Here is a 17,666-nt window from a genome sequence, read left to right as displayed (position 1 = left end):
TCCAGAATGCAGGAAAGCCTAAAAGAACCTCTGATAATTTTTTAAAGATTACTGCCTGTGTTGTGGAGAATGGGAGGAGGTCAAGATGGGTTGTGGAGAGACAGGATGTTGTTGCCGTAGTCCAGGACAGCTATGATGACAGCCTAGAGGATAGCAACAGAGAATATGGAGAGAAATGAATGTATTCAAGAAATATTATGAAGATAAATTTGATAGGGCTTTGAGAAATTTTATGTGCAGGTAAAGAAGAGGGATTTCTAAGTTTCTGGTTTGAGCAAATGGACAAAATGAACATTGGAAGAGGATCATGTCTTGGGGAAAAGAGCATGACTTTGGCTTTGCACATGTTGAGTTTGATGTGGCTTTGAGACATTTAAGTGTAGAAAGATAAGCAATCATGGAAACTAGAGAAAAAATCTGGAGATATGAATTTGAGACACACCAGTGAATAAAATTAAAATGAGATATCACTAAACTTATATTTATTTATCACTAAACTTAAACCAAAAAATTAGAAGAGCTCTAACACATGTTGCTCTTTGAAGTGAGATGTTACAGCCTTTTGGAAAGCAATCTAACACCTTGTACTATTATTAAAAATGCATGTATTCTTCCACCCTGCAATCCTACTTGTGAGAACTTATCCACTAGAAATAAAATCATCTGTGCAGAAGATGTCATGAATGTTTATTGCAGACTTGTCCATTATGACAAAAAAAAAAAAACTGGAAATACAGTGTATTATACTCTTGAAAGATTAGATAATAAAATAAATACCACGTGGTCATTAAAGGTAATGCTTAAAAACTATTCCAGATGATTTAGAACGGTTTCTAATGGGATTGTAAAGTTATATATAAAATATGTAAGAAAATGTAAATATAATATTACCCAATTTTTAGAAATCATACAATTACCCACCAGTTCTATATATGTATTTTTTCTATGTATGTATATAATTAGCATATATATAAAGCATATATAGGATTGTTTATATGGTATTTATTGTGCTCTGGCGGCTTTTTGGAAACCCTGCTGGTATAGTGGTTAAGCGCTATAGCTGCTAACCGAAAGGTGGGCAGTTCCAACCCACCAGGCGCTCCTTGGAAACCCTATGGGGCAGTTCTACTATGTCCTATAGGGTCGCTATGAGTCGGAATCGATGGCAGTGGGTTTGGTTTGGTGAGTTTTTTAGCGGCTTTTTCCATATTAGTCAACACAACTGACCCTCTGATGTTATGTACTATTATTACACTCATTTTGCAGGTAAGGAAAATGAGGCACAGTAAGATTAAGCAACTACCAAGGTTTCCAAGTCAAGTTCGTAAACGAGTTTCTTACGCACTACACCGTCTTTCTGTATTTGCATATAAATGTATATGTCTTTATATGCTTATATGAGCAGGAAAAGAAATATGAAAAAGAAAATTCTGGAAGGCTGACACAGGTAGGAGTTGGAAGACGCTGACTTGACTGGAGGGAGATGGAGGAGAGCGATGACGCCAGGCCAAAAAAACAGGAGCCGAGGGAGTAAGAAACGAAGATCCTCTCAGCGACAGGCGGTTCCTGGACTGAGCAGGCGCGGACTCCAGAAGGAAAGGATTTGCTACGGAACTCTCGGGTAACGCGGACAAACCATAGAGGGGACTATTCATTCCTAGATGGGCATAGCAACACTTCCGGGATGATGGCGGGTACCTAGTTGCGGGGGGTTTTCAAGGCCTCCGGATGTGTGGGTGCTGGGCTCGCTTAGGGAACTGGGGGGCGGTAGGGGTTGGCAACCTGAGGCCCAGGGTCGCCCCAGACCGGTTTCTGGCCGGGTGTGGGCCACCTGTTTCCAACCTGGGCTGCAGGATGCTTGTCTTCTGGAAAGACTCCTGGCGGTGGCCTCGGAAGGAAGGAATGGGACCCCGTGCCCGTGCCCCACCCCTGCTCACAACCCTCACCGGCTCTTTTCAGCGACATGGAGTCAGTCTCTTCTCTGAAGGTTTCAAAGAAGGACTCCTGAGTGTGTGAAAGGGGGGTGGCTCTCTTTGGATCTGGTCTTTAACACATAGAGAACAGGAAAACTTTTTGCCAATCTTTGGGGTCAGATTTTGAAGAATTTTTAAAAAGCATTATGGTGCATATGTTATATTGTTTGAACACCCTATAAATGCATATATATTAATACTTATGTAATATCTCTGTAATAAGAATATTTATTCTAAGACTATAAATAATTTCTTGTCATTTTAAGCCAGGTTTTCTCACAAAATGAAATTACCTCAGGTCAGGTATTGCCAACAAATGACTCTTGAAAAAACATTTGGTTTTCAGAGCTTTGAAGGATTTCAAAATTGTGGAACAGGGATTGTGGACCTGTTCTGTTTAATGTTCTCATTGCCTTATTTCTTTACTCATTTATTTATCATACAGTAGAAAGGAAACAATTCTCGAATAAGTTTTTAGACAGTCTGGCAACTAATGCCTTATGTTAATCACTCCTTTTTCAGTATATACTTATTGATCACTTCCTATATATGGGGCACTATTCTAGGCACTGGGAATACTGCAATGTACAGACAGATAAAGCCCTTAATGATGCTTATGTTGTTGTGGGTAACAAACAAACAAAAAACCAAATAAGCATATAGTGTCAGGTGGTGGTGAGTATTATAAAGAAAAATATAGTGGGGTAAGAGAATAGATAGTGGTGGGAGTGCTATTTTAAATAGGAGAGGCTAGAAATACCTCTTTGAGAAATGGTGCTTTGATGAAACCAGGGAATGTCCCATGGGAATTTTTGAGTATGAGCATCGCAGGCAAGTGTGAAGGATTTCAGATGGAATGCATTTGACATGTCTAAAACAGAAGAGTTTAAATAGAGTCATATAAATTTTCATTACTAAGAATGACAAATCCTCAAATCATTTGCATCACTGTGAACAAAACCTCAAGTAAACCTTTTCCATTTTGCTTTTCCTAAAGTGGCCTAGACATTGGCCTTTAGAATATCTGCAGATTTTTTACAACTGATGGCAATTTTTCATTTTAATAACACTATATTTTTTTGAAGGATAATCTCCCTGGAGTATAAGTTTGTTTTCAGGGACCCATCTTCTGAGTGAAAATGGGTACAGATTTTATCATCCAGGAAGAAAAACAGAAGGGACCTGTGATAGTAAAGGTAGAGGAAGATAACTTTTTTATACAGGAAACTGACTTGCAGCAAAACAGCCAATACAGCCAGGAGGTCTTCCACCAGTGCTTTAGACAGCTCTGCTACCAGGAAACCCCTGGGCCCAGGGAGGCTCTAAGTCAACTCTGGGAACTTTGCCATAAGTGGCTGAGGCCAGAGAAGCATACCAAGGAGTAGATCCTAGAGCTACTGGTCCTGGAGCAATTCCTGACTGTCCTGCTTAAGGAGCTCCAATCTTGGATGCAGGAATATCATCCATTGAATGGTGATGAGCCTGTGTCTTTGGTGGAGGATTTGGAGAGAGAACTTGATGACCCAGGATTTCAGGTGAGAAGGGGAAGTGTGTTCTGTGGTGGCAAAGTGCAGCAGTTAATGGTTGTTCAATAGGAGAACAGGGCAGCATTACTGAGCTTTGGTCCTCATCAGGTTTGATTGATTCTGTCAGTTCCTTTTTCTGTCTCATATCCCCTTCTGAGCCCATCGGGTCCTTTTTCCCTGTCCCGTCTCCATGGAAGATGTTTCTTGAGGGTTTTGCTCTAGTTCTCCTAGCAGTTTCCTCCCTAGGCCAGTGGTCCCTAATTGTCTCCAGGGTACATCCCAAGCAGATGGACAGGAAGTATTCTGGGAGAAGGTGATATCCCTGGGAGCCGCACGCAGTCAACCAAGTTATCAGCTCCAGCACATGGAGACCCTGCCCAAGCATGATTCTCTGGCATCCCATTCCCTATAAGAAAGAGGTGAGGAGAAAGAGGAGGAATATATTTGGGGAGGTGGGCTAGGGTAGGGGGCTCCTGCTTGACCAACCAAAACCATCCTTTACAGCTAAATCATTAGTGTCTCTAACCCTTACTCTCCTCTGGAACCCTCCCTGACTCATCTCCCTCTCTTTACGAAATATAACCATTATTCTTGGCATTTTAAACAAAAGATTTCTATTCTTTTTGTTTTCACGCACCCATCTTTGCTTTTCATTAAAGATTTTTATACCACGTCTCCTTCACAGTGGCCTTCTAAATGCCTTCCTTGCCTCTAGCCTCAGCCCATTAGGTTTTCTCGACTCACCAATCTTAAAGTCATTCTTTAAGTCTCTCACTTTGACTACATTTCTCTTATGTTCCTCCACATTAAATACTTTTCTCTTTTCATGTCAGTATCTTCCCCTGCATATCACTCCGGTCTAGATTAAGTACCCTTTTTGTTTGCACATTCTCTGCATGTCAAATGTGCTTTCCACTTACCAAGCATCCCCCCTTTTTTTTACATTCTGACCCCCGTTCAGAACCTGTCTCTAGAAAGCAGTAATAAAGTGACTAGAAGAGCCTAGAAATTGGTTCTTTACTAGTATGTCTGGTAGGTTCAGGTGAAGTCTCCATTTTAATGAACTCAATGGGTCATTTAATTTATCTCCTTTCAAATATCACTGAAATGAATTGTTTTTTATTGTGTTCATGAAGGAATACTGACTTATGTTTATATAAAGGAATTATTGGCTTACACTAAATCTGCAAGCAGTGTCCTGTTTGGGGGAAAATAAAGGCAAATGGTTTTCTTTCCAAGCAATTGGATAAATACTCTGGTCTTTCTGCTGTAATTGTATTTGAATGCAATTTAAAATACCCTTTAAGCACTTAGACTTTATGATTTGTCCCCCAGTATTGTTTCCAATCCCACCTTAATTAGTACTTCACAGATTATTAATTCTATAGTAAAAAAAATCTAGCATATGTTTATTCCACCTTTCTTTTCCAGTACTTTTCTTCCTTAATTGAACCAAAGAGGTATTTATTAATTGTTGGGGGAGCATGGCTAAATGATCCTTCAGGAGTTTTAGTATTTCATTAAGTTCAAAAAGGTGACATTTCTGTTCTCTCTATTTTTATATATGTTTAAAGTTTTCAATAATAAACGTTAACAAAAAGTAACATTTGAATGATCCATTTCCTATTTTAGAAAGAAAGAACAAGCCTGAGACTGGGAAATTGGCTCCAAAGCAGGAGACATCCAAAGAAATGGAATCACAGAGGACGATACTCAGTAGAATCTAGAGAGGCAAGAACATTGTCCAGGCCACTCATTTTGGATACCTTTGTGAATGCAAGGACAGGTTTGAAAGGCGTCAAGGAAATTCAGAGGAAGAAAAAGAACGCAGATGTCATCAGTGCGAGAAATGCTTCATGCAGAGCATCAGTCTTATTGGACATCTGAGAAACCACACAGGGGAAAAACCTTTTCGGTGTAAAGAATGTGGGCAAGCCTTCTGTCAAAATACGACCGGTTTTAAATACTTCATAATTCATAGTGGTGAAAAACCTTACTGTGTAATCAGCATGGTAAGTGTTTTAGTCAAGGCTCAATCCTTATTAAACATCAGAGAAATCCCACTGGGGAGGAACCATAAAAGTGCAGTGAATGTGGCAAAACATTCAATAATAGCCCAGAATTTACTCAGCATCGGTAATACCGTACCTGAATAAAATGTTAACCAGTGCAACGAGTGTGGGAAGGCTTTCAGGGAAAGCTTAAACCTCACTAAACATCAGTGAATTCACACAGGAGAAAATCCCTATGAATGTGATGAATGTGGAAATTCTGACCTTACCAGACATCCAAGGATTCACAATGGGGAGAAACCCTATGAATGTGACGAGTATGGGAAGTCCTTCCATCTGAGTTCACATCTCACTGAACAGTAGAGAATCCATAACAGCAAAACCATATCTGTGAAGTAAGTGTGGAAAATCCTTCAGACAGAGGTCAGGTCTCTTTCAACATTAAAAAAAAAGCACAACTAATCAGAATTGCATTGTTTCAATTACTGTAGTAAAAATGTCCTGGAAACCCTGGTGGCATAGTGGTTAAGTGCTACTGCTGCCAACCAAAGGGTCGGCAGTTCGAATCCGCCAGGCGTGCCTTGCAAACTCTGTGGGGCAGTTCTACTCTGTGCTATAGGGTTGCTATGAGTCGGAATCGACAGCACTGAGTTAGGTTTTTAGGTTTCAGTAAAAATGTCAAGCAACATTTGTTCCTCACAGAATTCAGAGAAGCCACATGAGCACTTACAGTATGTCAGCAACTCAATCTCCTTTGACATAAGAGTATCCATGAACTAGTTTCTCTCAGGGTGAACTAGACCAGATTTTCTTTTTCCGTGTCCCTAGACTGGCTAGCTAAAAATGCAAAGCTTCAAAATGACCAATTTCATCCTACTCATGGTTAATTCAGATTTAGAGAAAAGTGTACACCCACAATGCAGAGTTGGGAGTACTATAACATCTCCCAAGTGAATAGTTAAAGGTTCAGGCATTGGTTTGCTTACTCACTTTTTCTTTTGCTTTCTAAATATGTTGTGATCAACACCTTAATAACCTATTTTGAGATGTTGCTTTAAAAAAGGGAGGGAGTAATGGATGAGGAAAGAGTACTAGGTTCTAGTTTTCTCTGAACTGCTGTGTGACTTTTGACAAGTTGCCCAGACCTAGGGCTTAGATTCTTCATTTGTGAGTTATGGGGTTAGAATATAAAATCCTTCTAAAGTCCTTGCCACATGTACAATTAAGTGATATTTGTGAATGCCATCTAGCTTTGGTGGAAGACCTGTCTCTATAATTAATCCCTCAGCCTGATATTCCAAGAGCCTTCTCCATAAACTGGTCCTAGCCTTTCAAATGTCGTTTTCTTCTGCAGGAATTCTCTGTTCCTATTTTACTAATCTCACTTTCCACAGGCATCCCTTGGACACACTAGCTTCTATGTCTTTTTCCATCTCTGTGTTCTATTCTTACTCTTTCATATTATAAATGCTCTCTTTATCTTTGTTGTTTCGCCAACTACATTGAAGGGAACTTAAAGAAGGGGCATTTTTTTTTTTGTAATACCTTGGACATAATAGATGCTCACTAAAATGTATTGCTGGATTGCCTTATTTATATGTATTGCTGTAGCCCCATTTAGAATAAATAAGTTTTTTGAATGCTGAACCTCTCAGAGGTTGTGTAGAATGGGCTTGGACTAAATAAAGATCTTTGACCCCATAGGTCACTAACCATTGAGCCCTGGACAGTTTGCCTATGCGTTTTCAGTTAACTTGGTGACAATTTGGTTTTACCTTCTAAAGTAAGATATTGCTTCTTAGGGAAGAAAAGGATGATCTCTTTCTGGAGTACTGGGGAAAAAACTAGTGCTGGAGGAAGCATTGGTCACCCTGCCTGAGCAAAGAGGCCATAATGCTGACCCAGACGTACACCAGACTAATTTTCTCAGAGAAAGCTCCTTTCCAAATAGTACTCTACATGTTGTTGATGCCAGAATCCAGGTAGGATAGTCCCAAAGGACGTGCTCCTTGTCCAGGCTCTTTTGTGTTAGTGCAGAGACAAACAGGTTGGATTTGGGAATGAATTCTGTGGCCTTCCCAAAACAAGGGGTGTAGAGTGATACAAACCAAAGATAAAAGACCTAGAGACTTCACTGGGTGAGAAAATGGGTAGCATGATTCAATGAAAGGAAGGCTACAGGTGAACAAAATAGAACCTAAGATGGGTAAACTAGATGTGCTTCAAGAAAGAAAGATTCTCCTTTAGCTTGATTCCCATATGAAAGTCATTTTATTTTAGGGGCTGAGTAACTGAAGGCATTAACTCATTACTGTTAATTCTGATATTACTATCTTTTTAATAATTGAAATAGCCTATTGATATCCTAGTGATATGATTAGCCAGTGTACTTACAAGTAGACAACCCTTGAACTTCCCCCAGGTTTCTAAGGGAGAGGTTAAAGTACAAAATGTGATAACCTTGAAGGGTAACCCAGCCCTTCAAGCTATGAACACTTAAGACATAGGGGTGACAATATGGTATTTTGAACATTATAATTTACCCACTATCTAGTGAACCAGCTAATGCAATGTCATTGCTGTCCATTCTCTCCTGCACTTTTTCCCATCTCTTCACCTGTCTTCTCTCCTGGGAAAATCAGTCAATCTCTCTTTTTTTCTCTCTCCTCCACCTACTTTCCTTTTGCCATTGTAGGTATTGTTCCTTTCTAATTTCCCTTCCCACCCCCCACCCCCAATTTGTGCTTGGGTGGAGGAAGCCAGGATAGTAGATTGAATCAGAGATTATGGAATCATGTTAAAGAGAAAGAAAGCCCTAGACAGGGAGTCAAGGTACAAACACTTTTTTTTTTTTTTTTTTTTTTTATAATATCTTTTATTAAGCTTCAAGTGAACGTTTACAAATCCAATCAGTCTGTCACATATAAGTTTACATACATCTCACTCCCTACTCCCACTTACTCTCCCCGTCTTGAGTCAGCCCTTTCAGTCTCTCCTTTCTTGACAATTTTGCCGGCTTCCCTCTCTCTCTATCCTCCCATCCCCCCTCCAGACAAGAGTTGCCAACACAATCTCAAGTGTACACCTGATATAATTAGCTCACTCTTCATCAGCGTCTCTCTCCCACCCGCTGACCAGTCCCTTTCATGTCTGATGAGTTGTCTTCAGGGATGGTTCCTGTCCTGTGTCAACAGAAGGTCTGGAGAGCATGACCGCCGGGATTCCTCCAGTCTCAGTCAGACCATTAAGTTTGGTCTTCTTATGAGAATTTGGGGTCTGCATCCCACTGCTCTCCTGCTCCCTCAGGGGTCCTCTGCTGAGCTCCCTGTCAGGGCAGTCATCGATTGTGGCCGGGCACCAACTAGTTCTTCTGGTCTCAGGATGATGTAGGTCTCTGGTTCATGTGGCCCTTTCTGTCTCTTGGGCTCTTAGTTGTCATGTGGGCTTGGTGTTCTTCATTTTCCTTTGCTCCAGGTGGGTTGAGACCAATTGCTGCATCTTAGATGGCTGCTTGTTAGCATTTAAGACCCCAGACGCCACATTTCAAAGTGGGATGCAGAATGATTTCATAATAGAATTATTTTGCCAATTGACTTAGAAGTCCCCGCAAACCATGTTCCCCAGACCCCCGCGCTTGCTCCGCTGAGCTTTGAAGCATTCATTTTATCCCGGAAACTTCTTTGCTTTTGGTCCAGTCCAATTGAGCTGACCTTCCATGTATTGAGTGTTGTCTTTCCCTTCACCTAAAGCAGTTCTTATCTACTGATTAATCAATAAAAAAACCCTCTCCCACCCTCCCTCCCTCCCCCCCTCGTAACCACAAAAGTATGTGTTCTTCTCAGGTTTACTATTTCTCAAGATCTTATAATAGTGGTCTTATACAGTATTTGTCCTTTTGCCTCTGACTCATTTCGCTCAGCATAATGCCTTCCAGGTTCCTCCATGTTATGAAATGTTTCAGAGATTCGTCACTGTTCTTTATCGATGCGTAGTATTCCATTGTGTGAATATACCACAATTTATTTACCCATTCATCCGTTGATGGACACCTTGGTTGCTTCCAACTTTTTGCTATTGTAAACAGAGCTGCAATAAACATGGGTGTGCATATATCTGTTTGTATGAAGGCTCTTGTATCTCTAGGGTATATTCCGAGGAGTGGGATTTCTGGGTTGTATGGTAGTTCTATTTCTAACTGTTTAAGATAACGCCAGATAGATTTCCAAAGTGGTTGTACCATTTTACATTCCCACCAGCAGTGTATGAGAGTTCCAATCTCTCCGCAGCCTCTCCAACATTTATTATTTTGTGTTTTTTGGATTAATGCCAGCCTTGCTGGTGTGAGATGGAATCTCATCGTAGTTTTAATTTGCATTTCTCTAATGGCTAATGATCGAGAGCATTTTCTCATGTATCTGTTGGCTGCCTGAATATCTTCTTTAGAGAAATGTGTGTTCATATCCTTTGCCCACTTCTTGATTGGGTTGTTTGTCTTTTTGTGGTTGAGTTTTGACAGAATCATGTAGATTTTAGAGATCAGGCGCTGGTCGGAGATGTCATAGCTGAAAATTCTTTCCCAATCTGTAGGTGGTCTTTTTACTCTTTTGGTGAAGTCTTTAGATGAGCATAGGTGTTTGATTTTTAGGAGCTCCCAGTTATCGGGTTTCTCTTCATCATTTTTGGTAATGTTTTGTATTCTGTTTATACCTTGTATTAGGGCTCCTAGGGTTGTCCCAATTTTTTCTTCCATGATCTTTATCGTTTTAGTCTTTATGTTTAGGTCTTTGATCCACTTGGAGTTAGTTTTTGTGCATGGTGTGAGGTATGGGTCCTGTTTCATTTTTTTGCAAATGGATATCCAGTTATGCCAGCACCATTTGTTAAAAAGGCTGTCTTTTCCCCAGTTAATTGACACTGGTCCTTTGTCAAATATCAGCTGCTCATACGTGGATGGATCTATGTCTGGGTTCTCAATTCTGTTCCATTGGTCTATGTGTCTGTTGTTGTACCAATACCAGGCTGTTTTGACTACTGTGGCTGTATAATAGGTTCTGAAGTCAGGTAAGGTGAGGCCTCCCACTTTCTTCTTCTTTTTCAGTAGTGCTTTGCTTATCCGGGGCTTTTTTCCCTTCCATATGAAATTGGTGATTTGTTTCTCTATCCCCTTAAAATATGACATTGGAATTTGGATCGGAAGTGCGTTAAATGTATAGATGGCTTTTGGTAGAATAGACATTTTTATCATGTTAAGTCTTCCTATCCATGAGCAAGGTATGTTTTTCCACTTAAGTATGTCCTTTTGAATTTCTTGTAGTAGAGCTTTGTAGTTTTCTTTGTATAGGTCTTTTACATCCTTGGTAAGATTTATTCCTAAGTATCTTATCTTCTTGGGGGCTACCGTGAATGGTATTGATTTGGTTATTTCCTCTTCGGTGTTCTTTTTGTTGATGTAGAGGAATCCAAGTGATTTTTGTATGTTTATTTTATAACCTGAGACTCTGCCAAACTCTTCTATTAGTTTCAGTAGTTTTCTGGAGGATTCCTTAGGGTTTTCTGTGTATATAATCATGTCATCTGCAAATAGTGATAACTTTACTTCTTCCTTGCCAATCCGGATACCTTTTATTTCTTTGTCTAGCCTGATTGCCCTGGCTAAGACTTCCAACACGATGTTGAATAAGAGCGGTGATAAAGGGCATCCTTGTCTGGTTCCCGTTCTCAAGGGAAATGCTTTCAGGTTCTCTCCATTTAGAGTGATATTGGCTGTTGGCTTTGCATAGATGCCCTTTATTATGTTGAGGAATTTTCCTTCAATTCCTATTTTGGTAAGAGTTTTTATCATAAATGGGTGTTGGACTTTGTCAAATGCCTTTTCTGCATCAATTGATAAGATCATGTGGTTTTTGTCTTTTGTTTTATTTATGTGATGGATTACATTAATGGTTTTTCTGATATTAAACCAGCCTTGCATACCTGGTATAAATCCCACTTGATCAGGGTGAATTATTTTTTTGATGTGTTGTTGGATTCTATTGGCTAGAATTTTGTTGAGGATTTTTGCATCAATGTTCATGAGGGATATAGGTCTATAATTTTCTTTTTTTGTAATGTCTTTACCTGGTTTTGGTATCAGGGAGATGGTGGCTTCATAGAATGAGTTGGGTAGTATTCCGTCATTTTCTATGCTTTGGAATACCTTTAGTAGTAGTGGTGTTAACTCTTCTCTGAAAATTTGGTAGAACTCTGCAGTGAAGCCGTCCGGGCCAGGACTTTTTTTTGTTGGGAGTTTTTTGATTACCGTTTCAATCTCTTTTTTTGTTATGGGTCTATTTAGTTGTTCTGCTTCTGAATGTGTTAGTTTAGGTAGGTAGTGTTTTTCAAGGAATTCATCCATTTCTTCTAGGTTTTCAAATTTGTTAGAGTACAATTTTTCATAATAATCTGAAATGATTCTTTTAATTTCATTTGGTTCTGTTGTGATGTGGTCCTTCTCATTTCTTATTCGGGTTATTTGTTTCCTTTCCTGTATTTCTTTAGTCAGTCTAGCCAATGGTTTATCAATTTTGTTAATTTTTTCAAAGAACCAGCTTTTGGCTTTGTTAATTCTTTCAATTGTTTTTCTGTTCTCTAATTCATTTAGTTCAGCTCTAATTTTTATTATTTGTTTTCTTCTGGTGGCTGATGGATTCTTTTGTTGCTCACTTTCTATTTGTTCAAGTTGTAGGGACAGTTCTCTGATTTTGGCTCTTTCTTCTTTTTGTATGTGTGCATTTATTGATATAAATTGACCTCTGAGCACTGCTTTTGCTGTGTCCCAGAGGTTTTGATAGGAAGTATTTTCATTCTCGTTGCTGTCTATGAATTTCCTTATTCCCTCCTTGATGTCTTCTATAACCCAGTCTTTTTTCAGGAGGGTATTGTTCATTTTCCAAGTATTTGATTTCTTTTCCCTCGTTCTTCTGTTATTGATCTCTAGTTTTATTGCCTTGTGGTCTGAGAAGATGCTTTGTAATATTTCGATGTTTTGGACTCTGCAAAGGTTTGTTTTATGACCTAATATGTGGTCTATTCTAGAGAATGTTCCATGTGCGCTAGAAAAAAAAGTATATTTTGCAGCAGTTGGGTGGAGAGTTCTGTATAAGTCAATGAGGTCAAGTTGGTTGATTGTTGTAATTAGATCTTCCGTGTCTCTGTTGAGCTTCTTACTGGATGTCCTGTCCTTCTCCGAAAGTGGTGTGTTGAAGTCTCCTACTATAATTGTGGAGGTATCTATCTCGCTTTTCAGTTCTGTTAAAATTTGATTTATATATCTTGCAGCCCTGTCATTGGGTGCGTAAATATTTAATATGGTTATGTCTTCCTGATCAATTGTCCCTTTTATCATTATATAGTGTCCTTCTTTATCCTTTGTGGTGGATTTAAGTCTAAAGTCTATTTTGTCAGAAATTAATATTGCTACTCCTCTTCTTTTTTGCTTATTGTTTGCTTGATATACTTTTTTCCATCCTTTGAGTTTTAGTTTGTTTGTGTCTCTAAGTCTAAGGTGTGTCTCTTGTAGGCAGCATATAGATGGATCGTGTTTCTTTATCCAGTCTGTGACTCTCTGTCTCTTTATTGGTGCATTTAGTCCATTTACATTCAGGGTAATTATAGATAAATAAGTTTTTAGTGCTGTCATTTTGATGCCTTTTTATGTGTGTTGTTGACAATTTCATTTTTCCACATACTTTTTTGTGCTGAGGCGTTTTTCTTAGTAAATTGTGAGATCCTCACTTTCATAGTGTTTGACTTTATGTTAGTTGAGTCGTTACGTTTTTCTTGGTTTTTGTCTTGAGTTATAGAGTTGTTATACCTTTTTGTGGTTACCTCATTATATACCCCTATTTTTCTAAGTAAAAACCTAACTTGTATTGTTCTATATCGCCTTGTATCACTCTCCATATGGCAGTTCAATGCCTCCTGTATTTAGTCCCTCTTTTTGATTATTGTGATCTTTTACCTATTGACTTCCATGATTCCCTGTTATGTGTATTTTTTTTTTAATTAATCTTAATTTGTTTGTTTTTGTGATTTCCCTATTTGAGTTGATATCAGGACGTTCTGTTTTGTGACCTTGTGTTGTGCTGATATCTGATATTATTGGTTCTTTGACCAAACAATATCCTTTAGTATTTCTTGTAGCTTTGGTTTGGTTTTTGCAAATTCTCTAAACTTGTGTTTGTCTGTAAATATCTTAATTTCGCCTTCATATTTCAGAGAGAGTTTTGCTGGATATATGATCCTTGGTTGGCAGTTCTTCTCCTTCAGTGTTCTGTATATGTCGTCCCATTCCCTTCTTGCCTGCATGGTTTCTGCTGAGTAGTCAGAACATATTCTTATTGATTCTCCCTTGAAGGAAACCTTTCTTTTCTCCCTGGCTGCTTTTAAAATTTTCTGTTTATCTTTGGTTTTGGTGAGTTTGATGATAATATGTCTTGGTGTTTTTCTTTTTGGATCAATCTTAAATGGGGTTCGATGAGCATCTTGGATAGATATCCTTTCGTCTTTCATGATGTCAGGGAAGTTTTCTGTCAGAAGTTCTTCAACTATTTTCTCTGTGTTTTCTGTCCCCCCTCCCTGTTCTGGGACTCCAATCACCCGCAGGTTATCCTTCTTGATAGAGTCCCACATAATTCTTAGGGTTTCTTCATTTTTTTTAATTCTTTTATCTGATTTTTTTTCAGCTATGTTGGTGTTGATTCCCTGGTCCTCCAGATGTCCCAGTCTGCATTCTAATTGCTCGAGTCTGCTCCTCTGACTTCCTAGTGTGTTGTCTAATTCTGTTATTTTATTGTTAATCTTTTGGATTTCTACATGTTGTCTCTCTATGGATTCTTGCAACTTATTAATTTTTCCAGTATGTTCTTGAATAATCTTTTTGAGTTCTTCAACAGTTTTATCAGTGTGTTCCTTGGCTTTTTCTGCAGATATCCTAATTTCATTTGTGATATCATTAAGCATTCTGTAAATTAGTTTTTTATATTCTGTATCTGATAATTCCAGGATTGTATCTTCATTTGGGAAAGATTTTGATTCTTTTGTTTGGGGAGTTGGAGAAGCTGTCACGGTCTGCTTCTTTAAGTGGTTTGATATGGATTGTTGTCTCCGAGCCATCACTGGGAAACTAGTTTTTCCAGAAAATCCGCTAAAAAAAAACTGCAGTCAGATCCCTATCAGAGTTCTCCCTCTGGCTCAGGCTATTCAGATGTTAATGAAGCCGCCTGGGGAGGGTGGGGGAGGGAACAGAGAGATAGGAGAGTAGCACCTCAGAATATAGCCAGAGTTGCTTGTCTTGCTTGGAAAGACTATTATATCTGAGATTCCCGCGGGCGCGTCGCCTATGTGTGCTGTCTGTGTGGAGATTGCCCCCGGGGGGTCTGGCCCGCTGGAGTCACGGTCAGATCCTCCGCTTCCAGCCCCACGCCCAGCGTCAAGGCTCCCCTACTGGGACGGTGCACTCTCGACTCCAAAATCAGTCGCTGCCTCCCGGGGACTTCTCGTCCCTCCAGCCGCGTGGCCGTGCCGCCCCCGTGAACCAGGTGGGCCCCCTCCCGGGGTTAGTTCAGATGGGTGGAGTAGCTCCCCGTGCTTGTGCCGCGACCGAGTGTCCCGGCTGGAACGCTGTTCTCCCCGCTCCAATACCAGTCGCTGCCTCCCGGGGACTTCTCCTACCGGCTGCGTCCCACGCCGCCCGCGCGACCCGGATGGTCACCTTCCCGGGGTTAGTTCAGGGGGTGGAGCAACTCTCCGTGTTTATGGCGTACCTGCGTGCAGTCCAAATCCCTGTGGGACGGTTCCCCGGCTCGGGTGCTGCTCTTTCTGCTCCAAGATCAGTCACTGCCTCCCGGGGACTTCTCCTAACGGCTGCGTCCCACGCCGCCCGTGGAACCGGCTAGTCCCCCTCCCGGGGTTAGTTCAGGGGGGTGGAGCAGGTCTCTGTGCTCGTGCCGTACCTGACTGGTATGCTGGCTCCAGGCTCTGGAAACAGTCGCTGCTTCCCCGTATTAGTTCGTTCTCCGTCTCTAAATCTGTGTTTGTTGTTCAGGGTTCGTAGATTGTTATGTATGTGATCGATTCACTTGTTTTTCCGTGTCTTTGTTGTAAGAGGGATCCGAGGTAGCGTCTGCCTAGTCCGCCATCTTGGCTCCGCCGGCTCGGTACAAACACTTTTATCAGAATTTAAGATCAACTGCCAGTAACAAAGACCTGAAAAAATACACAAGGTGTATTCCTCTCATGTAAAGGAAATCTAAAGGTAGATAGTTTAGGGTTGTTGCTTTTGCTCCACACAATCATCAGGAATCTAGGCCTCTTAAGCCTTGTCACTATCCTCTGTACACAGTTTCTCTTTCAATGGCTGCTGAAGCACCAGTCATCAGTTCTGCATTTCAGTTCACAGGAAGGGCAAAAAAGGGACTCTCCCCACCAAATCATCACTTTGAAGAAGCATTCTCAGAATGCAAACAAATCCTCTTTAATTGGACTGAAGTTAGTCTCATGATCATAGTCTGCTTCAACGGTAGCTGAGAAATGTAATCTTTATTCCAAGTATCAATGTATACAGATTAAAATCGGAGTTCTGTTACATAAGAAAAAGGAAAGACTAGATAGTAGGCAAACAGCAATCTCTAAATAAAGGTATGTAAATTTAAGTTTTGCAATACAACTCTCAATAAATGTGTGCTGGAAGATCAATGGACAGATGAATGAATTGTGCAGGGAACTAAATTAGAAGTAGGAGACAAGGTAGTATTCTAGGGGATATTAGGAGGGGAGAATAGAGCAAGGATAAGGAAAAGAGGAGAGTGGGCAACAAGAATAGGTAAAAACCCTGAGTCGAAGGTCCTTTAAACTCACCAAGCTTACCTTAAAAAAAAAAAAAGGCTTGTTGAAAAAAAAGTTTAAATAAGTTTTAAAATGGTATGCCAGGATGTTTTTAGTATATATAATCTTTACATAATACATATAAGTTTTACATAATTATAGTCAGTGTATTTAGAATTGTCTGATCTGTTTTAATCAACTACCCTTTAAAAAACATTCCCTGTTTTTATTGCTCTTGAATGTCAAGTAGCTAAAGCAAAAGGAAGAAGTAAAAGCTGAACAGAGGGTGACTCAAGAAGACAAAATAAAGTATTATAATGAAATGTGCAAAGACCTGGAGTTAGAAAACCAAAAGGGACAAATATATTTGGCATTTCTCAATCTGAAAGAACTGAAGAAAAAATTCAAACCTCAAGTTGTAATTTTGAAGGATTTCTCTGGGCAAGACATTGAACGACACAGGAATCATCAAAAGAAGATGGAAAGAATATACAGAGTCACTGTACCAAAAATAATTGGATGACATTCAGCCATTTCAGGAGGTAGCATACAATCAAGAACCAATGGTACTGAAGGAAAAAGGCCAAGCTGTGATGAAGGGAATGGCAAAAGACAAGGCTCCAGGAGTTGATGGAGTGCCAACTGAGATGTTTCAACAAATGGATGAAGTGCTGGAGGTGCTTACTGGCCTATGTCAAGAAATTTGGAAGACCGCTGCCTGGCCAACGGGCTGGAAGAGATCCATATTTGTGCCCATCCCAAAGAAAGGTGATCCAACAGAATGTGGAAATTATTGAACAATATAATATCACACACAAGTAAAATTTTACTGAAGATCAGTCAAAAGCAGTTGCAGCATGACATCAACAGGGAACTGCTAGAAATTCAAGCCAGTTAAGAAGAGGCTGTGGAATGAGGGATATCTTTGCTGACATGGGATGGATCATGGTTGAAAACAGAGAATACCAGAAGAATGTTGACCTATGTTTTATTGACTATGCAAAGGCATTCAACTGTGTGAATCATAACAAATCGTGAATAACATTGTGAAGAATGGCAATTCCAGGACACTTTTTTTTTTTTTTTAATCGTGCTAACGAAGAACCTGTACATTGACCAAGAGGCAGTCGTTCAAACAGAACAAGGGTATACTGGATGGTTTAAAGTCAGGAAAGGTGTGCATCAGGGTTATATCCTTTCACCATACTTAGTATGCTGAGCAAATAATTCCAGAAGCTGCACTATTTGAAGAAGAACGTGGCATCCAGATTGGAGGAAGACTCATTAACAAC

General features: G+C 39.9%; 1 long non-coding RNA gene across 2 annotated transcripts; it reads left to right on the top strand.

Moving 5' to 3' along the window:
- Window positions 1-1,695: 1,695 nt before the first annotated feature.
- Window positions 1,696-17,385, top strand: LOC126077433 (uncharacterized). Of its 2 annotated transcripts, none has more exons than XR_007517742.1 (3): window positions 1,696-3,918; window positions 5,132-5,906; window positions 16,625-17,385. It is a non-coding gene; the product is annotated as an uncharacterized LOC126077433 (long non-coding RNA). The 2 variants fall into 2 exon arrangements; XR_007517743.1 differs by lacking the exon at window positions 16,625-17,385 and having other exon boundaries at window positions 1,696-3,508; window positions 3,771-3,918; window positions 5,132-8,175.
- The last annotated feature ends 281 nt before the right edge of the window (window positions 17,386-17,666 follow it).

Source organism: Elephas maximus, chromosome 1 (assembly GCF_024166365.1).
Source record: "Elephas maximus indicus isolate mEleMax1 chromosome 1, mEleMax1 primary haplotype, whole genome shotgun sequence".
In the NCBI taxonomy this organism is placed as follows: Eukaryota; Metazoa; Chordata; class Mammalia; order Proboscidea; family Elephantidae; genus Elephas; species Elephas maximus.
The sequence above is the reverse complement of the archived record's forward strand: the minus strand, read 5'-3'. Positions and strand labels throughout refer to the sequence as shown.